This window comes from Stegostoma tigrinum, unplaced genomic scaffold (genome assembly GCF_030684315.1).
Source record: "Stegostoma tigrinum isolate sSteTig4 unplaced genomic scaffold, sSteTig4.hap1 scaffold_203, whole genome shotgun sequence".
Taxonomy (NCBI): domain Eukaryota; kingdom Metazoa; phylum Chordata; class Chondrichthyes; order Orectolobiformes; family Stegostomatidae; genus Stegostoma; species Stegostoma tigrinum.
This window is the reverse complement of record NW_026728141.1, coordinates 116,235-142,596: the sequence shown is the minus strand read 5'-3', so window position 1 is coordinate 142,596 and position 26,362 is coordinate 116,235. Positions and strand designations below refer to the sequence as shown.

General features: G+C 43.6%; 1 long non-coding RNA gene across 1 annotated transcript; it reads left to right on the top strand.

Moving 5' to 3' along the window:
• Positions 1-11,544: 11,544 nt before the first annotated feature.
• Positions 11,545-24,404, top strand: LOC132207911 (uncharacterized). Its single transcript, XR_009443989.1, has 3 exons — positions 11,545-11,638; positions 12,686-12,854; positions 23,751-24,404. It is a non-coding gene; the product is annotated as an uncharacterized LOC132207911 (long non-coding RNA).
• Positions 24,405-26,362: the final 1,958 nt, after the last annotated feature.

The window sequence follows — 26,362 nt, the reverse complement described above, 5'->3', positions numbered from 1 at the left end:
AAAACAAACATCCCTGTCACCAGAATAAATCACAACAGTTACCAGCTGATTTCAGTTCTGATGTCTGTTCAGTGAGCTTGAAATGCTAACTCTGTTTAAATTTCATCAAAGCCTGTCAAACCTGTTCATTTCCCTCAGCACTTTGCTTCTTTTTGTTTCAGATCTCTGACATCTTTCTTCCTTTGATTTCAACTTTTTTTTATCATGGGATGTCAGAATCACTGGCAAGAGCAGCACTTGTTAACCATCGTCAATTACCTTTAACTGTGACCGTTCCACAAGGCAGTTTGGAGCCAAACACATTCTTGTGGGTTTGAATTAACACTTAATCCAGACCAGTAAAACGTAAGATTTCTTTATCAGAGGAGATCAGTGGAATGAGATGGTTTTTTTATTCAAAATGCTGCTGATTTTATGGTTGTTATTTCTGAAATTCACTTTCATTACAGTTCTTATCATTAGAATTTAAGTTCTACCACCAACTGTAGTGTGATTTGAAACAGTATCTTTCCAGTAATAACCTGTGTCTCTGGAATTACCTGCTGAGTGACTTAATTGCTCTGACATGATGTTCCTATCGTTAATTACTTCAGAAACAAGAACAAGGGTGTGATCAAATTATTTATAACTTGGAAGACAGGTCAGAAAAGAGCTGGAACTATAAAGTCTGAATTTTGAAACGTCATAGATAATGGTTTATTCAGTAACAGTACAGAGGCAGAGGGGGAGAGTGGGGACATTATGGAGCTGGTGTTGGACAAGTTTGGGGATGGAGACAATAGCGAAACATAAATCAATAAAGGCCCTCAATGATGTGAACAAGTCTTGTTCTCAGATGCTTGTGAAGGATGAGTCTGAAATTCATGAACAATGAAGTGAGGTTTTAATTAAACTGAAGATAATAGATTCCATCTTTTCCAAATGTCGGCAACAGAAACAGCAATAAAGTTGAATATACTTTATGGAAGTAATGACTGGACAGAGATAGAGAGACTTACCAGGAACACCAACAATAGCGAGAATGGGATAGTAACCAACTTGAATAACCCACAGTACACCAAATATCCGATCTGGTAATGTCGACCAATAGTTCGTAACATAGTAAAGACCCGAGGATAAACTCCTGCCCATTGTTGTAACATCCCAGTCTATTGTTCTCAGATTCTGATCCATTGTTGTAACATTCCAGTCTATTGTTCTCAGATTCTGATCCATTGTTGTAACATTCCAGTCTATTGTTCTCAGATTCTGATCCATTGCTGTAACATTCCAGTCTATTGTTCTCAGATTCTGATCCATTGTTGTAACATTCCAGTCTATTGTTCTCAGATTCTGATCCATTGTTGTAACATTCCAGTCTATTGTTCTCAGATTCTGATCTCTCCACCCCCTCTCTCTGCAGCTGCTGATCCCTGTTAGTGCTGTCGCTGATGTCTCACTTATACTATGGGATAACACACTGAATGGAGCCCCTTAGTAATAGGAGGGAAAGCCTCCTGTGACACAGTTCGAATCCATGGAGACTGACATCAATCACAGTCACCGAACAAACAGTTCCAGTTAACGCCTTTCAATACACCTTCAGTGAACCTTCAGTTCACAATTAAAACTGGACTGGATTGAATGTTAACATCGTTGGCTATAGGTCTTATATACCATTAGCAATTGCTCTAAGGACGTCTGTCGAGAGGGAGAATGATAGATGTTTTCATTTTTCAGGATAAATGGCTCTGCCCTATTGTCCCTGTGCAATGCTGTAACCACCTGCACCAACACCCTCCACCTCCAAAAAAACACAATCAAAATGTTATTCCTGTGCTGATTACTCTGACACAGCCAACAACAACAAAAAAAAAATCGCTGGGCATAGTCAGGCTGACCTTGCAGAGTAAGTGTGGTTTTCTTGCTGCTGTAATAAAACAACAATGTATCTTCAACATGCAAAGTTCTTCATTGCAGGTTATGTGCTTTAAAGCGTAACATTTACATTTCTTGATTCAATTGTCCAAAACTAAAATCAAATGCAGCGTGTACAATGATGTTGTTCATTAAAGAGCATGGACTAAATAATCAGGGACAGAATGAATGTGACAATGGTTCAGAGACAGAGTGGAATGGCAGCAGTGGCTGTAGTGACTGGAGAGGAGGACAGTGATATCCCAATGTCACCAGTATTTAACGAGCACTTATTCTGACTGACAGAATGAAATGCAAAGCAGAGCAAGTCAATACGTCATACTTGGGAGATGGAGTGCCAAACAACAATATGATCATAGTATGATAACTTTAAATGTGATGGAGGAAGTTACGTATTATGTATACACTTTTTAATCATGGGGTATGCCCAGGATATTCAAAATTAAAAGCAGATGAAGATTTCAAAATGTTAGATGTATCGCGAGATGACAGAATAATAATAGTAGGAATACAGTTCATCCCCAGCCGGTACAGAGATGACGGGCTGAGTGACCACAGCTTTGCTGGAAATATTCTGAGATTTGTATGAAAAGTTTTCAGAGCCTGAGGGGAGATGCTTTCAGTGAAGGGCACGGATTGTGCTGTCATGAGTAATCTATTTCTGTTGTCTCATGAAGTGCAGCCACCTCTAAAATTACTTTTAATCAAAATTGATTTCCAGAAATTCATGCATTTAGGATGATATTCGCATTTTTTTTGGAACTTAAAAGAAGAAACAGACACTGAGGCATGATGAGTGTAATCGGCAGAATAACACTAATGGAAACAGGAATGGATGATATTGTCAAAATCTCACCAAGCTGGGCCAGTCCAGAAAAGCAAAATGCTGGAGATTATGGAAATTTGAAACAGAAACAGAAATTGGTGGAGAAACACAACAGATGAGGCAACATCTGGAGACAGATTTGGAGCTAACATATCTAGTCTGTTATGAACCTGTTATGAAAAAGTCATATTACAGATGCTGCTGGACTGGATAAGTTACATTCCAGAATTTCTTTTCTTTCTGTTGGACTGTCACAATTTGTCTGATCTGGATCAGAACAACAAAGCTGCCATTTGAGTTGACCTTCAAGTATTTGTGAATGATCATTAAATGAGTCATTGCAAAGTTTCCGTATTAAAGATCCCTAATATTGATGCCATGTCACATTGAGATAAATTGCCAAGAATGGATTGAACTCAGTGGCACTGATATCGCATGATCAGTCCTCTGATTGAAAAGGATGAGGATCCTTACCACAATGCCATGCCATGCTCCTGATGTTGCTGGGCTTACACTCATTTGGCAAAGTCTTACCTTCCAAGACTTTAGACTCAACTTTGAAACCATAAGAGACAATGGGAACTGCAGATGCTGGAGAATTCCAAGATAATAAAATGTGAGGCTGGATGAACACAGCAGGCCAAGCAGCATCTCAGGAGCACAAAAGCTGACGTTTCGTGCCTAGACCCTTCATCAGAGAGGGGGATGGGGAGAGGGAACTGGAATAAATAGGGAGAGAGGGGGAGGCGGACCGAAGATGGAGAGAAAAGAAGATAGGTGGAGAGAGTATAGGTGGGGAGGTAGGGAGGGTATAGGTCAGTCCAGGGAAGATGGACAGGTCAAGGAGGTGGGATGAGGTTAGTAGGTAGATGGGGGTGTGGCTTGGGGTGGGAGGAAGGGATGGGTGAGAGGAAGAACAGGTTAGGGAGGCAGAGACAGGTTGGACTGGTTTTGGGATGCAGTGGGTGGGGGGGGAAGAGCTGGGCTGGTTGTGTGGTGCAGTGGGGTGAGCGGACGAACTGGGCTGGTTTAGGGATGCAGTTGGGGAAGGGGAGATTTTGAAACTGGTGAAGTCCACATTGATACCATTAGGCTGCAGGGTTCCCAGGCGGAATATGAGTTGCTGTTCCTGCAACCTTCGGGTGGCATCATTGTGGCACTGCAGGAGGCCCATGATGGACATGTCATCTAGACAATGGGAGGGGGAGTGGAAATGGTTTGCGACTGGGAGGTGCAGTTGTTTGTTGCGAACTGAGCGGAGGTGTTCTGCAAAGCAGTCTCCAAGCCTCCGCTTGGTTTCCCCAATGTAGAGGAAGCCACACCGGGTGCAGTGGATGCAGTATACCACATTGGCAGATGTGCAGGTGAACCTCTGCTTAATGTGGAATGTCATCTTGGGGCCTGGGATAGGGGTGAGGGAGGAGGTGTGGGGGCAAGTGTAGCATTTCCTGCGGTTGCAGGGGAAGGTGCCGGGTGTGGTGGGGTTTGAAACCATAAAGTATCTTGATATTCTTAATAAGACACACTCATCCATGGATTTTAGGAGGCACGAGCAAGGGCTATGTTTATTTTTCATCAAGAGCTCTAGAAAACGTGACATTTAGCTGCCTTCCTGAAACGTTTCCAATCCAAGTGGTGCAGAAGTACACACAGAGCTGTTTATAAGGGGTTCCAAGATTGTGCGGGATTGTCTCCAATTTGTGTTGATCACATTTTTGCTTCGCGTCCATGATGCCGTAATGAGTGAAGTAGCATGGGCGGCATGGTAAGTTACTTCAAATGCTATTGGAACACCAGCTGAAACAATAAAGAGCGAAAGTACAGAACACTGTGCTCACTGTCCTCACAAAATTCCGAAGAATTTTCGGTACTGACTTCCGATTCTGTCAGGAGAATTTTGTCCTATTGTGATGAGGCTATTTGGTGTCTGGAATGCACTGCTTAGGAGGATGGCTGAGGCAGGTAACATGCCAAACTATAAAAAGCATTTGGATCAGCACCTGGTGGTGCTGTCTCAATGGGCCTTTTCTCAATTGTCTGATTCTATGTGGTAACAGCCATGAAAGGTCTGATATATTCCGAAATACTAGCCAATGGCACTTGTTTGTCTGTTCCATCAACTGTGTTCAGAAAGTTTTTTCAAAACCGCATCTCTCATAAAGTATCAGCACTTACTCAACCTGGGACAGCCCAGCTGTCTCTGAAAACATCCAGCTTTTTTTAATTGGTCAGTGCCAGATTATTGCAGCTGTTTATCACCATTATTTTAATGAAACTAATAAAATGGATATAGCTTTCCCTTCATTAGAATAATGTATTTTAGCTGTTATGGTGTCATTCCTCAAAAGAACAATAAACTCCTTGTTCCCATGTGCATATTTTGAAGATGTATTTGTTTTCCTGCCAGTTCTTAACCTCCACTCCCTTCCAGTGCTGTTTCCATGATCTGGTTCCATGTTTGTGTCACTCGAATATGCATTGGCAAAGAGAATGTTTCTGTTTGAGACAGGATTGTGAATGCTCACAAACTAACAGAACATATTGACAGGAGATTAAAACATCAGCAACCCAACTGTACTGAAACCGAGTCCTCAGCCCCGTTTCATGGTCCTCAGTTACTGCAGTCGTCTGTGTCGTTATTCCAAAAGATGTGGGCACCATTCAGGTTTAGCTGATGAATGGCTAACAAGAACAGTTCTTCAATGTTGGCCGGCAGGAATTATCTCCAACAGGAGGCAAACCAAAAGCCCTCCCTTGATATTCAATGAGATCATCAACTTCCAGCAACAAATATCCTGCATGTAACTATTCATCAGAAATTCACCAAATCATAGAGTCAGAAAGTTGTGAAGAACGGAAACAGAGACTTCAGTTTCACCTCATCCGTGCCAACTACATATCCCAAATAAATCTTGTCCCATTTGCCAGCATTTGGCCCATATCCCTCCAAACCCTTCCGAATCACATACCCATCCTTTCAAATGTTGTAATTGTACCAAAATCTAGCACTTCCCCTTGCAACTCATTCCACACACACACACCACCATCTGTGTGAAAAAGTTACCCCTGACATCCCTTCTAAATATTTTCCAGCTCACCTTAAACCCACACCGTGTAATTTTGGACTTCCCGACCCCAGTGAAAACACCTTGTCTGGATGCCCTATCTATTCCCCTCCTGACTTTACAAACATCAGTAAGGTCACCCCTCAGCCTCCGAATCTCCAGGAAAAAGTTTATTCAGTTTCTCCCTGCAGCTAAAACCTTCCAACCCTGGCAACACCCTTATAAATCTTTTCTGAACCCTTTCAATTTTCACAACATCCTTCCAATAGCAGGGAGACGAGAATTGCATGCAATATTCCAAAAGTGGCCTAACCAGTGTACAGCTGCAACAGGACCTCCCAACTACGATACACAATGTACTGGCCAATAAAGGGAAGTGCGCCAAATTCATTCTTTTTTTACTATCCCAGCTGCCTCTGAATCCACTTTCAAGGAACTATGCGTCCACTAACAGGACACATTTTCCAGCAATACTCTCCAAGGGCTTACCATTTAGAGTATAAGTCCTGCCCTAATTTGAATTCCAAAACACAGCACATCACATTTATTCAAATTAAACTCTATCGACCACTTCTTGGCCCAGTGGCCCATCTGATTTAGATCCCATCGTAATCTGAAGTAACATTTTTCAGTGTCCACTACATTTCCAATTTGGTGAAATTCGGGCTGGAAGTTTTCAAGGTCAGTTAGGGCTGATCTTGCTACATTAAAATCCCAAATGAATTCAAAAGAAAGTCTGATTTTCCCGAAGATTATAAATCAAGGTAGACATTTGTAATGATCTATCGAGCTAATCACTGTCTTTGATGTTGTGGGATATATTTGCAAAACGCAGTTCATGCATAAAGTGAAAGAAAAAAGCAAAATCTCAGGTCACAGATAATTCAAGATAACTCAGCATTTGAGAAGCAGCTGGAGGAGCATTCAAAATGCCAGAGCCTAGTGGCTGTAGACGTCAAGGTAAGTGTGATCAATGTAGTTTTGTTTGTTTGACTGGAATAGGCATGCTGAGCTGAAGGTCCTGTTTGTCTACTGAATGACTCTCTGACCTTAATTTTTGAAAACAGAAAATACAGTCTTACAATTTCCATATGTTGTGAGCATCAAATGTTGAGGATTACGCTGTCCAAGGCCACACAGCATCCTGGTTTGGAAAAATATCATTGTCCATTCACTGTCCCTTGCTCAGAATCCTGTACTTCTCCATGAAACGTATCTGTTAGTGTCCCTGGGTTTCATCATCATATTCTGAATGGGAATTAGACAGAGGCAATAAATGCTGGTCTTGTCAATGAAACTCATCTCACCAGAACAAATAAAAGTAATCTGTCCTATTAAAGACATATATTCAGCCCAATCTGTTTACTAAAGCAGTTTTAATGAGAATTTAACTTTGTTCTATGTCTCTGATCTTTCTGGAAAACCATGAAACTTTCCTGAGTATTTTCATAGTGCTGTTTAAAAATCAGATTTGGAAGTTGTACCCATTATTCTGAAAGGGAGAGCCTTCGTGACCACATGAATTCTCTCCTTATTTTCCAGTTGAGAAAGACAATAGATGTAGAAACTTGGATCAGAAGTAAGTGATCAGAAAAATCAAACCCAGTCTGCCATGCCATGAGTTCTTGAAAGATCTGGATGTGGCCTCAAATAAACATTCCTCTCCACCCCTTATACCATTAGTGTGCTATTCTTAGTCAAGAATCTTTCTGCCTCTCCCTTAAGAATATTCAATGACTTATCCTCCATCTCTCTCTGGAAAGACTTCCATCAGCACACAATCCTTTGAAAGGGTAAAAGAAATAAGTCACCATTGCCTAACTGAGGTATTCTCCAGTTTTACAGTCCATCCACTGTTCACAAATGGAAAGATTGTTTCAGCATTCAACTTGAAAAGACTGCTCGGAATATTTTGCGTTTAAACAAGACCATGATTCATTCGCCTAAAGTGCAATAAATCCAGGGCCAGACTGGTCATGTTTTCCTCTGAAGATAAATACTTCTCACAGGAATCACTTCAGTCAATCATCTCTGGATGGCTTCTAATTTCATCATGCACACAGCCTAATGCAGTCTCACCATTACCCTGGAAAAGTGTCCAAAAACTGCCCTCTTCGGCCTTGAGACTGCTCGACCACATCCTGAAGCAAACCAGGTACTACAGCCACATCACCTTTCTGCATCCCTATGGAACCTGATCATTCCCATTGGACAATAGTCCACATTCAAGCCTTCCCAATTTTGCCCCGAACGTGACAATGCCTACATCCAGAACTTCAGAAGCATTTCTTCCTGCGACTCCTGAAACACACACTCGCAACAATGCGCCGGCATCTCCAGGCGCTGCAATCCAGCCTACCCCAGCTCAGAGCCTCCCTCTTCCAGACCTACAAAGGAGCTCTGTTTTTTTTATTCTCCATAGGATCCACAGCCTGAACTCACAATTCTACTCAGCTTTAGTGGGCACAAAAAACCATAAGTACAGTAAACTTACTGGTGCCTACCATCCAAAACGGGCTTCCTCCACCTCCCAAATCCCCAACCCGACCCAGGAACTCCCCCACAATGTGCCCGCCACCATTGGCCATGTGGCCACTGTTGGAGCCACCAGGAAAGATGACACATCCTTCGCCGCTGGATGCACCGTTTCTGGGACAGCGAATGCCACTGTCTCCATTTCCAATTGAAACACCATAGACACTGAGGACACTCCTACCGTCACTGCGGCTGCCACCTCTTACCCTGCTCCGCCCACCACCGACACCTACGGCACTCCGCCCACCGCCGATGCAACTCCACCCACTGCCACCGTACGCAACTCTGCCCACTGCTGACGCTGACGCAGCTCCACCCGCCATTGCCGAAGCAACTCTGCCCACCGCCTCCAAAGGAGACAGAAACACTGAGCCCTGCCGAGTCTACACCTTCCCTTCCTTTCTACCCCTCTTACTGAGGACGAACGGTCAGTCCTCAGTAAAGGGCTCACCTTTGTCTCCCTCCACCCACACATCGAGTATCGCTCATACTTGGACGCTGAGTAGTTTTTCCACTGCATCCGCCTCCACGCTTACTTCTTTAATCGTGAGCCTAACCCTCCCTCTACTGGCCCCTTCTCCCTCCTCCAACGCACCCACCCCTCCTGGACACCATCCCAAGGCCCCCGACCCTCCCTCAAAGCCTTCAAAATTAACTGCCGTCATGACATGAATCGCCTCGACCTCTCCGCCCCTCTCACCCACTCCAACCTCTCCCCTGCAGAACGTGCAGACCTCTGCTCCAGTCCCAACCTCACCACAAAACCCATGGACAAGGGAGGCGTAGTTGTAGTATGGTGCACTGACCTCTACATCGCTGAGGCTGTATGCCAACGCTCCTACACCACCTCCTACTGTCCCCTTGATCATGACCCCACGCCCGATCACCAAACCATCGTCTCCCAAACCATCCACAACCTCATCAACTCAGATGACCTCCCACCCACAGCCTCCAACCTCATCATTCCCCAACCCCAAACTGCCCACTTCTATCTCCTTCCCAAAATCCACAAATCTGCCTGCCCTGGTTGACCCATTCTCTCCGCCAGCTCCTGCCCCACTGAACTCATCTCCACCTATCTGGACTTCATTTTCTCCTCCTTTGTCCAGGAACTCCCTACCTGCATCCGTGACACCACCCACACTCTCCACCTCTTCCAGAACTTACAATTCCCTGGTCCCCAAAACCTCATTTTTACCATGCACGTCCAGTCCCTATGCACCTGCATTCCCCATACAGATGGCCTAAAGGACCTCTGCTTCTTCCTGTCCCACAGGCCCGACCAGACCCCCTCCACTAACACCCTCATCTGCTTTAGCCAAACTCGTCCTCACACTCAACAACTTCTCTTCCAATTCCTCCCACTTCCTACAGATAAAGGGGATGACCATGGGTACCCGCTTGGGCCCAAGCTATGCCGCCCTCTTTGTAGGTTACGTGGAACAATCCTGCTTCCGTACCCACACTGGCCCTAAATCCCTTTTCTTCCTCCGTTACATTGAGGACTGTATCAACGCCGCCTCATGCTTCCAGGAAGAGTTCAAACAATTCATCCACTTCACCAACACCTTCCACCCCAACCTTAAGTTCACCTGGACCATCTCTAATACCTCTCTCTCCTTCCTTGGCCTCTCTATCTCCATCTTCAGCAACCACCTAGAAACCGATATCCATTTCAAGCTCACCAACTCCAACAGCTACCTAGAATACACCTCCTCCCACCCACCTTCCTGCAAAAATGCCATCGTCTATTCCCAATTCCGCCACATCTGCTCCCAGGACGAGGCATTCCACCACTGTGCATCTCAGATGTCCTCATTTTTCAAGGACCACAACCACCCCTCTCAGTGATCGAGAACGCCCTCGACCATGTCTCCTGCATTTCCCGCAACTCATCCCTCACACCCCCTCCCCGCAATAACAGCCAAAACAGAATCCCCCTCGTCCTCACGTACCACCCCACCAACCTCCGATTCACACATCATCCTTCGACACTTCTGCCATCTGCAATCCAACCCCACAACGAAAGACATTTTTCCCTCCCCACCCTTATCTGCTTTCTGGAGGGACCACTCTCTCCATGACTCCCTTGCCTGCTCCACACTCCCCTCCAGCCCCACTACACCCGGCACTTTTCCATGCAAACGCAGGAAGAGCTACACGTGCACCTATACCTCCCCTGTCCCCCCCATCCCAGACCCCATATCTGTTAATGCGGTATACTGCATCCGCTGTTCCCGTTGTGTCACCCTCTACATCGCGGAAACCAAGTGGAGGTTTGGGGACCACTGTGCAGAACACCTATGCTGGCTTCACACTCAACAACTGCACCTCCCAGTCGCAAAACATTTCAAATCCCCCTCCCGTTCCTTCGACGACATGTCCATCCACGGCCTCCTGCAGTGCCACAACGATTCCACCCGAAGGTTGCAGGAACAGCAACTCATATTCCGCTTGGGAAACCTGCAGCCCAATGGTATCAATGAGGACTTCACAAGCTTCAAGATCTTCCCACCCTACCGCATCCCAAAACCAGCCCAGCTTGTCCACGCCTCACTAAACCTGTTCTTCCCCCAACCTATCCCTTCCACCCACCCCATTTCCTACCTCCTAACCTCATCCCGCCCCTTGACCTGTCTGTCCTCTATGGACTGACCTCTCACCTCCCTACCTACACTCACCTTTACTGGCTCCATCCCCGCCCCTTTTACTTGTCTGTCTCCCCTCCATCTTCTCCTCTATCTATCGTCTATCCACCTCCCCATCTCTCCGTATTTATTTAAGCCCCCTTCCCCTCCCCAATTTCTGATAAAGGGTCAAGGCCCCAAACGTTGGCCTTCCTGCTCCTCTGATGCTGCTTGTCCTGCTGTGTCCATCCAGCCGCACACTTTGTTATCTCAGATCCTCCAACATCTGCAGTTCCTACTATCTCTGTTGGAAAAGCTCAGAGATCATGGGAAAAGCATTAAAACTGCTCCAAACACCAGCTTTTGTGCCCCTGAGATGCTGCTTGTCCTGCTGTGTCCATCCAGCCCCACACTTAGTTTTGCTGGAAAAGCTCAGCCTGTCTGCAGCATCTGTGAAGGATCAGGCAGAGTTTAACGTTTCGGGTCCGGTGACCCGCCCTCAGAATTGTGGCCTCGTCCTCTGATTGGTTGGAGAACAAGCACATCCGGTGCCTTCTTCCTGTTCCGCCTCTTGCTTGCTATTGGTCGTTAGATGTAGTTCAGCCACGGAGCATGCGTACTGGGAGGGATAGCCAGAATGAAATGGTTTTCCATGAGAGCCACAAGCGGTGAGTACAGGTCAAAGGGGAGGGCAACTTCGGTGCTGCGTGTAGGTTGCAGAGAGCCTCAGGCTTCCTCCCTGAAACAGGCCTAGACTGTCCTGTGAGATGGAAAGTCCTGTCAGCTTTTACCCTGTCAAGCCACTTCAGAATGTGATTACAGCAATGAGAGGTGTTCTCAGTGAAGCAGAACTCCAATGTGCACTCACTGGTTAAAGGTCTTTCCACTGTGTCCTGTGTTAGCACCCTCGCTGATTTTTATTTGAAAAAGTATTTTTTGGCTTGAATCTGAGAGTTGAACGGTGACGTCTAGACTGTGAGCAGCAGTTGTGCTAAAAAAATGCAAAATCAATTATTGGTTTCTGAGGCCACACCTGGAAGTTAATTGCAGGTTGTTTCTTATTCAAAAACTGTGTAGACTCTTGGCCATTAATAAGGTCAGCATCTGGGAACTGGTGCCAGCAAGTCTGGGAGGGAACATGGTCCAAACAGAAGGACTTTACAACTGGGGCTTTCTGAGAAAAGGTATATAGTTGCTGATGTGACAGGGTAAAGGTTTGACAATCCTGTGTCCATGTGAAACAATGCATCATGGAAACTGCATATGTAATGTGGTCAGTTTTGTTTTGATTTTTTAAAATTTATCCTGTGACTATCTTTGCTGTGAATGGGGCTGGTATCAAAAGCTAATAGTTTAAAACATTGCTGTGTACACTGAGGACAGTTTGCAATATGCTTGTCCTAGTGCCCGAAACTGATGGAAAAGTGTCCGCATGCACATTTTGACGCTGAGCTGGCTGCTGATGTGACAGAGGCTCAGAGAAAGACCACAGAGTGGAGGGACAGAGCTGAACAGGGTGGGGCCCTGTGGTGTGGATATTGGGGTTATTCTTTGCCCATCACCCCCCCACAAAATCCAGCCAATTGTTTCTCTAATTGTCCCTCTTCCCCAACTTTACCCACTCCTGTACCCCCAGCCGCTGTCCCACCCCTCAGGTCCCTCAGTATCAGCAAACGTCCAAAGATATTTCTCACATACTATGTTGCTTTTTTCAGGGCATTCAACAACTTGAAAACTGGATTGAAAATGAGAGACAGAGCAGCCACTCCAGAAGCTTCCAAAATCACACTGCACCTTCTTGATCTGCTGCAATCCACGTGGTGAAGTAGCTCCCATGTTGCTGTTTGGTCAGGAGTTACAGGATTTTCATCCAGTGGTAATAAGGTTGTGCTGATATTTGTGTCGGTTGTAATCATTTTGTTCTTATTTCACCTTCACCATATTAGAAACGCAGAAAATGGAAACAGGCACAGGCCATTGTAGCTTTTGATCCTTCTCCGATAGTCACTTTGATCATGGCTAATCATTCTACTCATATATTCTTCCCACTTGAGAGTCATACCCTTTGATCCCTTAAGCCCTCACAACTATACATATCCTCATCCTTATCCCTTAACTGCTTTCTGTGGCAGCACATTTCACAGGGTCACCAGTCTCTGTTTTTTTTTAAAAAGGTTTCCTCATTTCAGTCCTTACAGCCTAGCCCATGCCCCTAAGCTCTGACTCCCTGGTCATTGACAACATCCTTCCTGTATTTAGGCTTGTTAGAATGTTATTGGCTTCTGTGAAATCTTTCCTCATTCTTCTAAACTAGGGCGGCACGGTGGCTCAGTGGTTAGCACTGCAGCCTCACAGCACCAGGGACCCAGGTTTGATTCCAGCCTTGGGCAACTGTCTGTGTGGTGTTGACACATTCTCCCCGTGACTGCGTGTGTTTCCTCTGGGTGCTCCGGTTTCCTCCCACAGTCAAAAGATGTGTATGCTAGGTGGATTGGCCATGCTAAATTGCTGGTAGTGTTCGGGGGTATGTGGGTAGGAGGGGGATGGGTCTGTGTGCGATGCTTCAAGGGGTGGTGTGGACTTCTTGGGTCGAAGGGCCTGTTTCCACACTGTAGGGAATCTAATCTAATCTAAGCTCCAGTGAATTTCATCCTAACCAATCAGTGCTGTCCTTAAACGTAAGCCTTACCATTCCCGGAATCAGTCTCATCAACTGTTTGAATAGCATCCGTAGCCGGAACATCCTTCCTCAGATAAGAAATCCAAATTTGCAAATACCACCCCAGGTGTGGTCTCTTTAAGATCCTGTACAATTTCAGCAAGACATCCCTGCTCCTGTACTCAAATGCTGTCACTCTGAATGTCAAAATACCATTTGCCCTCTTCGCCCCCCCGTTGCACCTGCATGCTTACTGTCAGTGACTTGTGTTTTCCTAGTTTTGAAATCCAACTGGATAGTCTTGAACTTATCCACATTATATTTCATCTGCCTTGCATTTTCGCCCCACTCACTCAACTCCAAGTCACACTGAAGCATATTCGCATCCTCCTCACAGATCACTGTCCTAAACCTGCAAGCTTGCAGATATGATATTCGAGTTTTCTCATTTAAATAACTAATAGATGATGTGAATACCTGGCGTCCATCACTGACCCTGCAGTATCACACTGGTCACTGGCTGGCACACAAGGAATGACTGGCACACAGAAGCAATCAGTTCTGTATCCCCATGAATACCCAGTCTCATATGCTTTAACTTTACTTGTTCATCTCTTCTGTGGGACCTTTTGAACGCCTTCTCAAAGCGCACATGAGCCACATCCACTGGCTTTTCAACTCCAAATGTTGCATTCTTGAAACATTCCAGCAGTTTTGTCCAGCATGATTTCCCTTTCATAAATCCATACTGACTCAAATTCTGTCACTGTTTTCCAGTGTTAGGCTAAGGTTTATAGTTCTCAGGCTTCTCCCTACATTCCTTCTGAAACAAAGGCATAGTATCAGCCATTTCTGGCCATCTGGCACCCCACACATACTTATAGAAGATACCACCATTTTTTTGCAATTTCTTCCCTTACTTCCCTTAATGTCATGGGATACATTAGATCAGGTGCTGGAGATTTATCCATCTTCATATTTCCAAGATATTTAACACTTCCTCTCCTGCAACATGAACTGTTTCCAAAATATCAAAAATTATTTCTGAGTTCTCTAGCCTCCTTCGTTACAACTTGTCCATGCCGACCAGGCTTCCCAAACTGAAAGAGTCTCACTTGTGTTGGGTCCATATCCCTCTAAACATTTCCTATTCATGTACCTGTACAAATGTCTTCTAAATATTGGAAGTGTACCTGCATCTTTCACTTCCTTTGGCAGCTCATTCCACATAGAAACAACCCTCTGTTTGAAACAGCTTCCCCGTGTTTCCCTTTAAATATTTCTCCTTTCCCTTTCAAAATATACCCTCCAGTTTTGGACTCCCCTGTCCAAGGGAGAAGACCCTTGCTGTTGACATTATACCCCTCATGATTTTATAAACCTCTCGAAAGTCATCCCTCAACCTCCTATTTTCCAGTGAAGTCCCAGTCTCTCCTCATAACTCATACCCTCCAGTACTGGTAACCTATAGACTGTAAGTGTAGCATGAAGCCACCCAGAGTAGAAAGTTAATCCAACCACAAGAAGCATCACCTCGTCTCCATGTGTTTGGCCCTTCGTCAAATAGTTTCGCAAAAGGAACTGTCCAACTTCATACATGGAGAATGAACGTTTCAGCTGGTTTTCTCCAGCCCCCTAGTCTTGAAATACCTCGCATGCACGAAAAGGGATCTTCCATTCACCTTATCTGTACTCTTCATGATTTTATAAACATATAAATCACCCCTCCATTCTTAGACTGCAGTGGAAAAATGCCTCAACCGATCAAGCCTCTCCTTATGACTCAAAGCCTCCATTCCTGGCAACATCCTGGTAAATCTTTTCTGAACCCTCCCCAGCTTGATGATTTTCTTCATATAACAGGAGATCTGAAGTAGCCACCCTTTCAACATGTGACGCCAACCTCACAGAATTAAGGGCCTGAACCCTGAGGTCTCTCTGTTCGACAACACTAACCCCAAGGCCATACGTTTAATTGTACAAGTACTGATCTTGTTTGTTTTACCAAAATGAAATACCTCGCCTTTATCAAAATTAAACACCACCTGCCATTCCTCAGCCTCTTAACCCTATAAATCAAGATCTCTTTGTAATCTTGGACAGCCTACTTCGCTGTCCACTATCCTGCCTATTTTGGTGTCCTCTGCAAACGTGCTAACCATGTCTCCACTATTCTCATCGAAATCATTTTTTTATATAATTCCAAACAAAATTGGAGCGAGCACTGACCCCTGTGGAACACCTCTGGTAACAGGCTTCCGGTCTGAAAAACAACCCTCCACCACCAGTCCCTGTGTCCTGTCACTAAGCCATATTTGTATGCAGTTGACAAGCTCCCCCCGAGTCCCATATGATCGAACTTTACTAATTAGTCCACCTTGTGGAACATTGTCAAAGGCTTTACTCTTGTCAATATAAACTACTTCCACCATTCTGCCCTTTAATTTTCTTTGCTACTTCTCCAAAAAACTCAATCAACTAATCATTCCTTGACTCTCCAATACATAAATCCTACATTTGACAATTACCTTCAACTACATACCCAAAACCGAAGTCAGACTCAGGTCTACAGCTCCCAGGCTTCTCCTGATATCCCTTAAACAAAGGCACAATTTTAGCCACTCTCCAGTCATCTGGCACCTCACCCGTAATTATAGATGATACAAATATTTCTGCAACGGGGCCCCATGTTTTCGCTTTAACTTCCCATAGCATGGTTTGATGCACTAGAGCAGGACCTGGAGGTTTAAAGTCAGAGTGTAATACAGCATGGAAACAGGCCCTTCGGCCCAAACTGGTCCGTGCTGACTATGGTGCCCACTCAACAAGTTCTAATTGCCTGCATTTGGTCCATATCCCCCTCCAAACGCTTTCCATCCATGTACCTACCCAAATTTTTTTTAATCGTTGTTTTTGTGCCTGTCTCAACCACTTTCTCTGGCAACCCATTCCAAATATGCACCACTCTCTATGTGAAGAAGTTGCTCCTCACATCCTCCTTAAATCTGCCCCCTCTCACCTTAAATCTATACACTCTAGTTTTCCATTCCCCATCCCAGGGAAAAAGACTACATGCATTCTTCCTATCTAAGCCCCTCATGATTTTATCCACCTCAGTAAGGTCACTGTTCATTCTCCTACATTCCAAGGAATAAAGCCCAATCCTGGCCAACCTCTCCACAGAACTCAGGCCTAATATTCCTAGCAACATCCTTGTAACTCCTCTTTGCACATTTTCCAGTTTAACTATGCTTTTCCTATAACAGGGTGACCAAAACTGTACACCACACTGCAAGTGTGGCCTCACCAATGACTTGTACATCTTTAACGTCCCAACTCCTATATGCACTGCATCGACCGAAGAAGGCCGGCATGCTAAATGCTTTGCTCACCACCCTGTCTATCTGTGATGCTGCATTCAACCAACTATGTACTTGTACTCCTCAGTGTCTCTGTCCCACAATACTCCTCAGAACATACCATTCACTGTATGACTCTGACCTCGGTTGAACTTTCCAAAGGCCAACACCTCACGCTTAGCTGTATTGAATTTCATTTGGCAATCCTCAGCCCACTTCCCCATCTGATCACAATCCTGCTGTAATTTTTGATAACTTTCACTGCTATCAGTGATACCTCTTAATGTTGTATCATCTGCAAACTTACTAATCATGCCGTGTACATTCACATCCAGATCGTTTATGTAAGTGAAAAATGACAAAGGTCCCAGTACTGACTCCTGTGTCACTCCATGAGCCACAGGACTCCAGTCCAAGAACCAACCTTCGGCCATCACGCTCTGCTTCCTACCATAGATCCCATGAGTAGCTCTCCCTGGATCCCGCACAACCGAACCTTCATGACTAGCCTGCTGCCCGGGGCCTTGTTAAAGGCCTTACTAAAGTCCACATAGACAGCATTCTCTGCCTTACTCTCATCAATCCTCTTGCTTACCTCTTCAAAAAGCATGAATAATTTGTCAGACATGATTCTTGTGCACAAAGCCATGATGACTATCCCAAATCAGACCTTGAATATCCAAGCATTTGTGCATCCACTCCCTGAATATCATCCTCAATACCTTGTCTACCACAGGTTCACTGGCCTGCAGTTCCCCAACTGGTCTTTGCTACCTTTCTAAAACAATGAGACAACATTAGCCACCCTCCAGTCTTCTGGAATTTCAGCAGTGGCAAAAGATGAAGCAAAAATCTCTGCAATTTCTTCCCCAGCCTTCCGCAGTGTCCGAAGCTGGACTTCATCAGGTCCAGTGGATTTATCAACCTTAATGTGCTTTAAGGCTGTAAACACCTCCGCGATGGTTCAGAACATCCCCACTTGCTTCCCTTTTTATCCTTAGCATCCATGATTCTCTATTTAATAAACACTGAGAAGAAATTCATTAAAAATCTCCCCCATTTCTGTGAACTGTTTTCAAACCAAAATATTTCTACTCCTGACTTGTCTAGCCTCCATTTCTTTCTCAGCAGTAAAAACTGATGCAATACATTCCTTTAAGATCTCTCTCTCCTCCTGTGGTTCACACAAAGTTGACCTTTTTCATCTTTATGGAGCCCTGCTTGCTCTCTTGGTGCTCTCTTCCTCTTAACGCACTTGTAAAAACTCTGAATTATTCTCAAGCTTATCTACCACGGCAGTTTCATGTTGCTTTTTTGCCGTCCTGATCTCCTGTTTAAGAATTCCCCTAACACTATTCACACTGTTCGAGATATTCATTTGAGCCAAGTTGTTTGCATCTAATAATTTATTATTGTTATTTTTATTCTTGACTAAAACCTGAGTATCTTTTTCACCATTGCTCTCTAATCCTACCAGCCATACCTGTCACTCGAACAGGGACATAATGACTCTGAATTATCACACTTTTGAAAGCCTCCCACTTATCAGACATCCTTATGCCTGCAGTCTACTCCTGATAACTTTTGAAAGTTATAAAAACAGAAGTTGCTGGAAAAGCTTACCAGGTCTGGCAGCATCTGTGAGGAAAAATCAGAGTTAACATTTCGGGTCCGTTGATCCTTCCTCAGAACTTTTGAAAGTCCTTGTCTTATACCATTAAAAATTGCCTCCCTCCAATTGAAAACTTTTAATTTTTCTGGAAGACATATCCTTTTCCACAACTGTTGTAAAACTGATAGAATTACTATCACAAGATTCAAAGTTTCTCTGTTCTGTCACTTCAGTCACTTGCTATGCCTTATTAACCAAGAAAAGCTTTTTATTTTCATAGGAACATTGATTTATTGGTAAAGAAAATTTTCTTGAATGCATTTCACAAATTACTCACCATCCAAACCGTTAACACTCTGTTAATCCAGATAAATGTTTGGAAACTGAAGATCACCAACTATTATAATCTTATTATTCTTACACCTATCTGAGATCTCTCTGCACATTTGTTCCTCAATTTCCCTCTGACTATTAGGAAGCCTATGGTACAATCCCATTAGATGATCATTCCTTTTTATTTCTGATTTCAACATATGTTTTCATTGAGTGGTGTTTCTAAAATATCTCTTCTGGTGATAGCAGCAATGTTTTCCTTATTAATAAAAGCTACTCCCTCACATGTTTTGCCCCCCTTTCGATCTTTCCTCTGAAATCTGGAACATTATTACAGGCAAAATATCTTGCAGGAGGTGGATGAAGTGGAAAAATTCTTCCTACCAAAATGAATGGAGCACAATATTCATTAAATGGAATTCTGAAGTGCAGAAGAATTTAAATTAAGAAATTGAGTTTCAGAGTTAGTGTGCAGATATAGAATGTTATCAGAGGGTCATACAGCATGGAAACAGGCCCATCGGTACAACTAGTTCATGCCGACCATGTTCCCAAATTAAACTAGTCCCATCTTCCTGCGTTTGGCCCATATTCGCTCTCATCCTTTCAAATTCATGTACTTATCTGAATGTTTTTTAAACATTGTAATTGTACCCACATCCACCACTTCCTGTAGCAGATCATCCCACACACTGAGCACTCTGTGTAAAACAAAAAGTTGTCCGTCATGTCCTTTTTAAATCTTTCTCCCGTCATCTTAAAAAAAAATTCCCCTGGTTTTGAAACCCCCCCACCTGAGGGAAAAGACCTTTGCTATTCCTTATCTGTGTCCCTCATTATTTTATTAACCTACATAAGGCCATTTCTCAACCTCTAACCTTCCAGTGAAAGAAGTCCCAGCCTATCCAGTGTATTTTTATAACTCAAACCCTCCATTCCCAGCAATATCCTGGTAATTTTGTCCAAACCCACTCCAGTTTAATAATAATCTTCCCATAACAGGACGACCAGAGCAGCGCACAGTCCGACAGAAGAGGACTCGCCAACATCACTTCCCAACTCCTGTACTCAAAGGCCTGAGCAATGAAGACAAGTGTGCTGAATGCCTTCCTAAACACCCTGTCTGCCTGTGATGCAAATTTCAAAGAATGATGTACCTGAAACCCGAGGTTTTTTTCTGTTCTGCAACACTACCCAGAGCCCAACCATTAATTGTGCAAGTCCTGCCTTTGTGAAGTATTGCGTTTTGGTAGAACAAACATTTATCCTAATAAAATTCAATCTCCCATTCCTCTGCCCATTGCCCCAATTGATCAAGATCTCTCTGAAATCCAGAAAGCCACGAGGCCATCTCCCTTATTATGACAACAAATAATCATCAAGGAGAGGATGTTCTGCTTCATTTGTACAAGGAAGGGGTCAGACCAAATCTCGAATACCGTATGCAGGTTTTGGTCTTCTGTTCGTTTATTGAAAGTGGCTCAGAGGAAGTTTACAAGATTGAAACCTGGAATCAGTGGGTTGTCTGAGGAAGATGGATTGGGCAGGAAAGAGGGAAAAGGATTTGTCAGGAGCTGCTGATTAAAACAGGAAACTGATGTGAGCCAGGATATAGGGTGTATTGAAGTAGAGTCTGTTTGGGTTGAGCTGAGAAACACCAACGGACAGAAAATGACCTTAGTGCTGCATATGGACCCCAAGCTGCAGTAATATTTTGGAAGGCATTAGGGTGGAATTGAGAGAGACAAGGCATAAAGTTATGGCTTTAGTTACAGGTGACTGCAACCTACTTATAAACTGTCCAAATCACACTGTAGCAGTACAGTGCAGGAGGAATCCTCAGTGTCTATATGGTACAATTTTATGAATCAACATGTTGAAGAAGCAGATGGAATAATCGACAATCCAGTTGAGTATGGGCCCTTAACGATGAGGGACCACAATAGGATAGAATTCTTCACAAAACTGGAGAGTGATCATGTTGTTTCTGAGTCTTGGGTCCTGTAATTAAATGAAAGAAGTTAAAATGGTATGAGGCACGAGCCAGTTGTGATAAATGGAGAATCAGTGTTTAAGTGGATGATGGGAAATGGGTAATGGCAAACATTGAAAGAGGGCGTGGGCAAGCTGTGGAAGTTACTCATTGCAGCCTGGCATAAGAACAAAATGGGAAACATGATCAATCCACAGCACAGAAAGGAAAATGAACAGATATTAAATTTAAGGAAGCAGCATACACAATTAGGCCAATAAAACAACTGACAACAGGATTGGGAGGAGTTTAGATTTCTGCAAAGGGAAACAAAGGGATTTAATCAGAGTGAGAAAACAGAACATGAATGCATGCTGCAGGGACCATACACCCAATAGAATCTTGTTTCATATTCATTCACAGGATGTGACCTTTGCTTGCTTGGCCAGAATTTATTGCCCATCTGTGATTGCCCAGATGGCTATCAAGTGTCAGCTCCATTGCTGTACGGCTGGAGTCACACACAGTCCAAACCACGTAAGGATAACAGTTCCCTTCCCTAAAGGATATTAGTGAGCCAGATGAGTTTTTCCTGACAATCAACAACAGTTTCATGATCATCATTAAACTCTTAGTTGAAGATTGGTAATTAAAGACTGGTCAAGTAGAATATAGAGTCTCCTTACAAGCAGAAACAAGGAATTTATAATGGGGTACAAAGTGACGACAGACCAATTAGATATGTCTGAGGTTTTCAAAAAGGAGGATACAAATAACGTCCCCAAATTAAGGGGATCACAGGGTCTAATGGGAGGGTGGAATCAGTATTAGTAGGAAAATGATAATGGGAAAATTAATGGGATAACAGGCAGATAAATCCCCAGACACTGATAACCTTCATCTCAAAGTACCTTAGGAAGTGGCTGTAGAAATAGCAGATTCGCAAGTGGTTTTCCTCCAAATTCTATAGACTCAGTTTTTATGGATTGGAGGATCGCTACTGTAACCCTAATATGTAAGAAGAGAGTCAGAAAGAAAACAGGGAATTTGTATAAAATAGTTGGTTGGAAACATATGTTCATGTCCGCTATAAAAGATGGAATGACAGAGTACTTGCAAGATAGTGTCAAGATCAGACAGAGTCAGCAGAGCGTTTTTCCGTGCTGCAGACTCTGTGTTGGGTGTGAATTCCCTCCACGCCACTCACGATCTTGACTTGGAAATGTATTGCTCTACCTTCAGTGTTGCTGGGTCAAAATCCTGAACTCTCTCCCTGACAGCATTGTGCGTCCACCTACCATTCATGGACTACAGTGGTTCATGAAGGCAGATCATGGCCACTTTCTTAATGACAGTTAAACACAGCCAGCAATGCCCACAGGATGTGTTTTTAAAAAGACTATCAAGGCCAAGTGCGAATGTGGAATTGAAGCCGAAATAGATCAACTTTGACCTTTTTGAGGCTTGAGAGGCAGAATGGACAACTGATTCCGAATTTCTGATCTCTTCTCCTATTAAAATGCATCATCTCACCAGGAATGATGTGTTCCCTGTAATTTAGAAGGATGACAGCTGATGTGATTAAAACTTTTCAAATGTTAATTGAAGCTGGCCGGGGTGTAGAGAGGAACTAATCCACTGGGTGAGTGAAGTGGGAGCTCAAACACCCTCCTCACCCACAGTAATCAGACAAGACCCGAGTTTCTTTGTCCTGCGGTTTATTCAAACGTAGGAATGAGGAACAAGTGTGGGTCACTCGGCCCCTCGAGCCTGCTCTGCGACTCAATAAAATCACTGATTTAATTTCAACCTCGGTTCTATGTACCTGCGTATCTCAGAATATCTTTCATTGTCTTGGTCAGCAAGAATCTGCCTTTTTTAAATATGAAGATTTTGCATCCACTGCCTTTTGACGAAGGGAGTCACAGAGATTCTCAGCCCTCTGAGAGAAAAGAAATGTTCCTCACTATTTCAAACGGACTCACCCTTACCTTTAAACAATGACCCTCAGTTCTAGATCCTTCCACAAGAGGGACCACGTTTTCACCATGCATCTGGTCAGGCCCCCTCAGGATCTTTCATGTTTCAATTTAGTCTCCTCTTTCTTTTCTAAACTCCAGAGAATACAGGCCGAGCCTGTATTTTCCTCTAGATTTTCCTTTAAGGCAATCCACTCATTCCAGGTATTAGTCCACTGAATCTGCCCCGAAATGTTTCATAACCTTCTTTAAGTCGGGTGACCAGAACTGAACACAGCACTCCAAATACAAATCCCACTAGTGCAAAAGGGGAATTAATTATCGAAAGGAGGACCATGAATTCCGACTTGCTTGCAGGAATGCATTTTCAGCAAGCTTCGGTCATTTACATGTATCCAATTACAGACTGACACTGGTTATGTTCAGATAGTTGTACAGTTTGTATTGTTACACCGACAGCATTGTTGTGATCTCACTCAAACCTCCCACTCTGGCTCTGCACAAATAATGATTGGCTCTGCAGCCAATTCCCACAGCCTGATTTGTCCTGTATTTTTCATCTTCTGTCCTTTCAAAGATATCAAATGATCCAAGTGGAAAAGCTCAGCAGGACTGACAACATCTGTGAAGGAAAGAACAGAGTTAATGTTTTGAGTTTGGTGACACTTCCTCTGAACTAGAGAAAGGATCATCAGACCTGAAACATTAACCTGTTTTTTCATTCACAGATGTTGCCAGACCTGCTGAGCTTTACCAGCAAATTATTTTTCATTGCTGATTTACAGCATCTGCAGTTTTTAATGATCCAGGTGACAGTCTAGCAGCTTTCATTCTACTTTTAACTGTTGTAAATTTATTTTTTCCAGGAAATTGGAAAGGGAGCATTTACTGACAAGCTGCTCAACTCAAACATTGGATCAAAAACTGCCAGGAACACTTAATGCTCAGGAGCTTTGAACATGAAAGGAACAAGCATCGTTTACAGTGAAGAGAAACCATACACGTGGTCTGTGTGGACAAGCCTTTATTCAATTGTCTGGCCTGTCAGTACAGTCAAAACAGGGTGACAACCATAACATCAAACAGCTCTTGCTTTATAATATCATGGTCATGGATCTCAGTTTGAGTTAAGCAAGGGCCACTCATCTCCTGTCCTCCCGACATTCTTAGTGCAGACATGGACCAAACAGCTGAATTCCAAATGTGAGAGTGACTATCCACTATCTTAAGGCTCCATTTGACAGAGCATTGTATTAAGGAATCATGACAAATCTAAATTCAATAGGAACCAGAGAATATTATTCTTCCTTGGATAGCTGGTTTTTGAAAAGATTGCATCTTCAGACCTCAGTAAATCGAAACAAGGTGAATTTATTCCAACTTGTACCACATACATGTGGAAGAGGTCTGTCAGTTTAGCTCGGAGACACTACACCTTTTACAGCTCAAAACAGCATATGAAGGCATTTTCATGTAAAAATGGTTGCATGTGACATTGATATAAAATAAATTATTTTTCACTTACTACAAAAACAGGATGCTGTTCAGTTTCTGACAAAGTTCTGAGTCCTCTAATTTCAACAGGACTTCCACTTCCATACTATCTTCAGAGCTTCTCTATCCGACCGTCAGCTCACAGCTGGGTGAGTAATACTTACGTGACTATCTTAAGCTATACAGATAGTTTCTGAGCCCTAAGTAACTGTTGATGGTTCACTGTTATGGACCTGCAGTTAAACTGTCGGAGCAACAATAATTCTGACCTGATATGGTTGTATTTGACAGTTACCTTGTGCTGCACTGCTTGGACAAGTTTATTTTCTACTTGTTCTGTGTTTTAATGTTCTCCTTTTCCTTCTCTGTTTCCAATGTACATTCTCTTACCCTCCTCACTCTACTTCACCCTGGTTTGATAATACTGAATACAGAAGGGGAGGCTTGTGATTGTAGGATGGCAATCGTCTCAGCTGCAGGAGTTCCTCAGGATCAGGTTCTAGTCCCAGCCGCCTTCAGCTGTTTCATCAATGACCTTCCCTGCGCCATAAGGTCAGAAGTGGGAATGTTTGCTGATGCTTGCACAATACTTTAGCACCGTTTGTGGCTCCTTGGATACCAAAGCAGTAGATATCTAAATGCAGTGAGCCTGGACAACATTGAAGTGACCCTACCATGTGACAAAGAACATTTGCACCAACAAGTACCAACAAATAATGACCAAATCTGAGAAATGAGAATCTAACCACAGCCAAGTGACATTCACTGGGTGTATCTTTATGGAATTCCCCATTATCATCATCCTGGGGGCTAATATTGATGAGAAGCTGAATTGGAACTATCAGCTGAATAATGTGCATCCAAAATATATCAAACCCTCTCAACCACCTGATCTTCCTATCTAACCACATTCAGGTTTTTGTGAATGTTCGTTCCAAGGTCTGTTTGTCCCTCTACACCACTCACTATTCCTCACTTTCATAGTTCAGTCTCCCTAAATTCATTATCACTCACTCCTGTGGATTCAATTCCTTTCACCATTTTATCTTTCCACTTGATTGATAACTCCCTGCAGTCCACGGTTTTCTTCGTCATGGTCAACTACATGATTATTTATTCTAAATTATGGCTTCTACAACTAGGATTTAATGATGGTTATACATCAGAAAGCAGTGGAACTCCACTGGATTAAAAACTGAAAGGACTGCAATTGCTGTAAATCAGAAACAAATAAGAAAACAGAAATTACTGGAAAAGGTCAGTAGAACTGGCAGCATCTGTGGAGAGAAATCAGAGATAACATTGCAGGGTGAGTAACCCTCAGAATTCCACTGGAAACCGGTGTCAAGATATGGTTCCTTCTGAGGTGGGGATTCGCAGCAGCTATAACAGCAGAGTATCACTATATGTGAATTTGTGCGGGCTCCGGAGTTTATTTTTCTGAATGATCCCTTCCCACACATGGGACTGGTGAACAACCTCTCCCCAGTACACCTGAGTAAATGAGTTTCCACCTCAGTGGGTAATTGAATCCTTCCTTCATTCTGCAATTTCCCTGGTTTCTCTGTGCTGTGGGTATCCTTGTCTCTGTCCAGATTGGGCGATCAGGTGAATTCAAGTCAATGCAGAGAGAAGGCCTATTTTTTTCTTGTTGTGAATGTGTTTTTGTTCTTCCTTCTTCTCCCATAGGAGGTGGGTATCACTGGTCAGGACAGCATTTGTTGTTCATCCCTAATTTACCTTGAACTGATGTCAGAGGGCAGATAGGGGTCAACCATGTTGTTGTGGGCCTCAAGCCACTTGTATGCCAGACCATGCAAGGACTTCCCTTCCAAAGGGACATGAATGAATGGGATTTCAGAAAATTAAAGTCATGGCCTCTATTCCTGAAATTCAGGTTTACTTTCCAGATTTTATTCATTGAACTCAAACTCCAGCAGCTGCTGTGTCTCAGTCCCCAGGGATTATCACCACTGCACTGCTA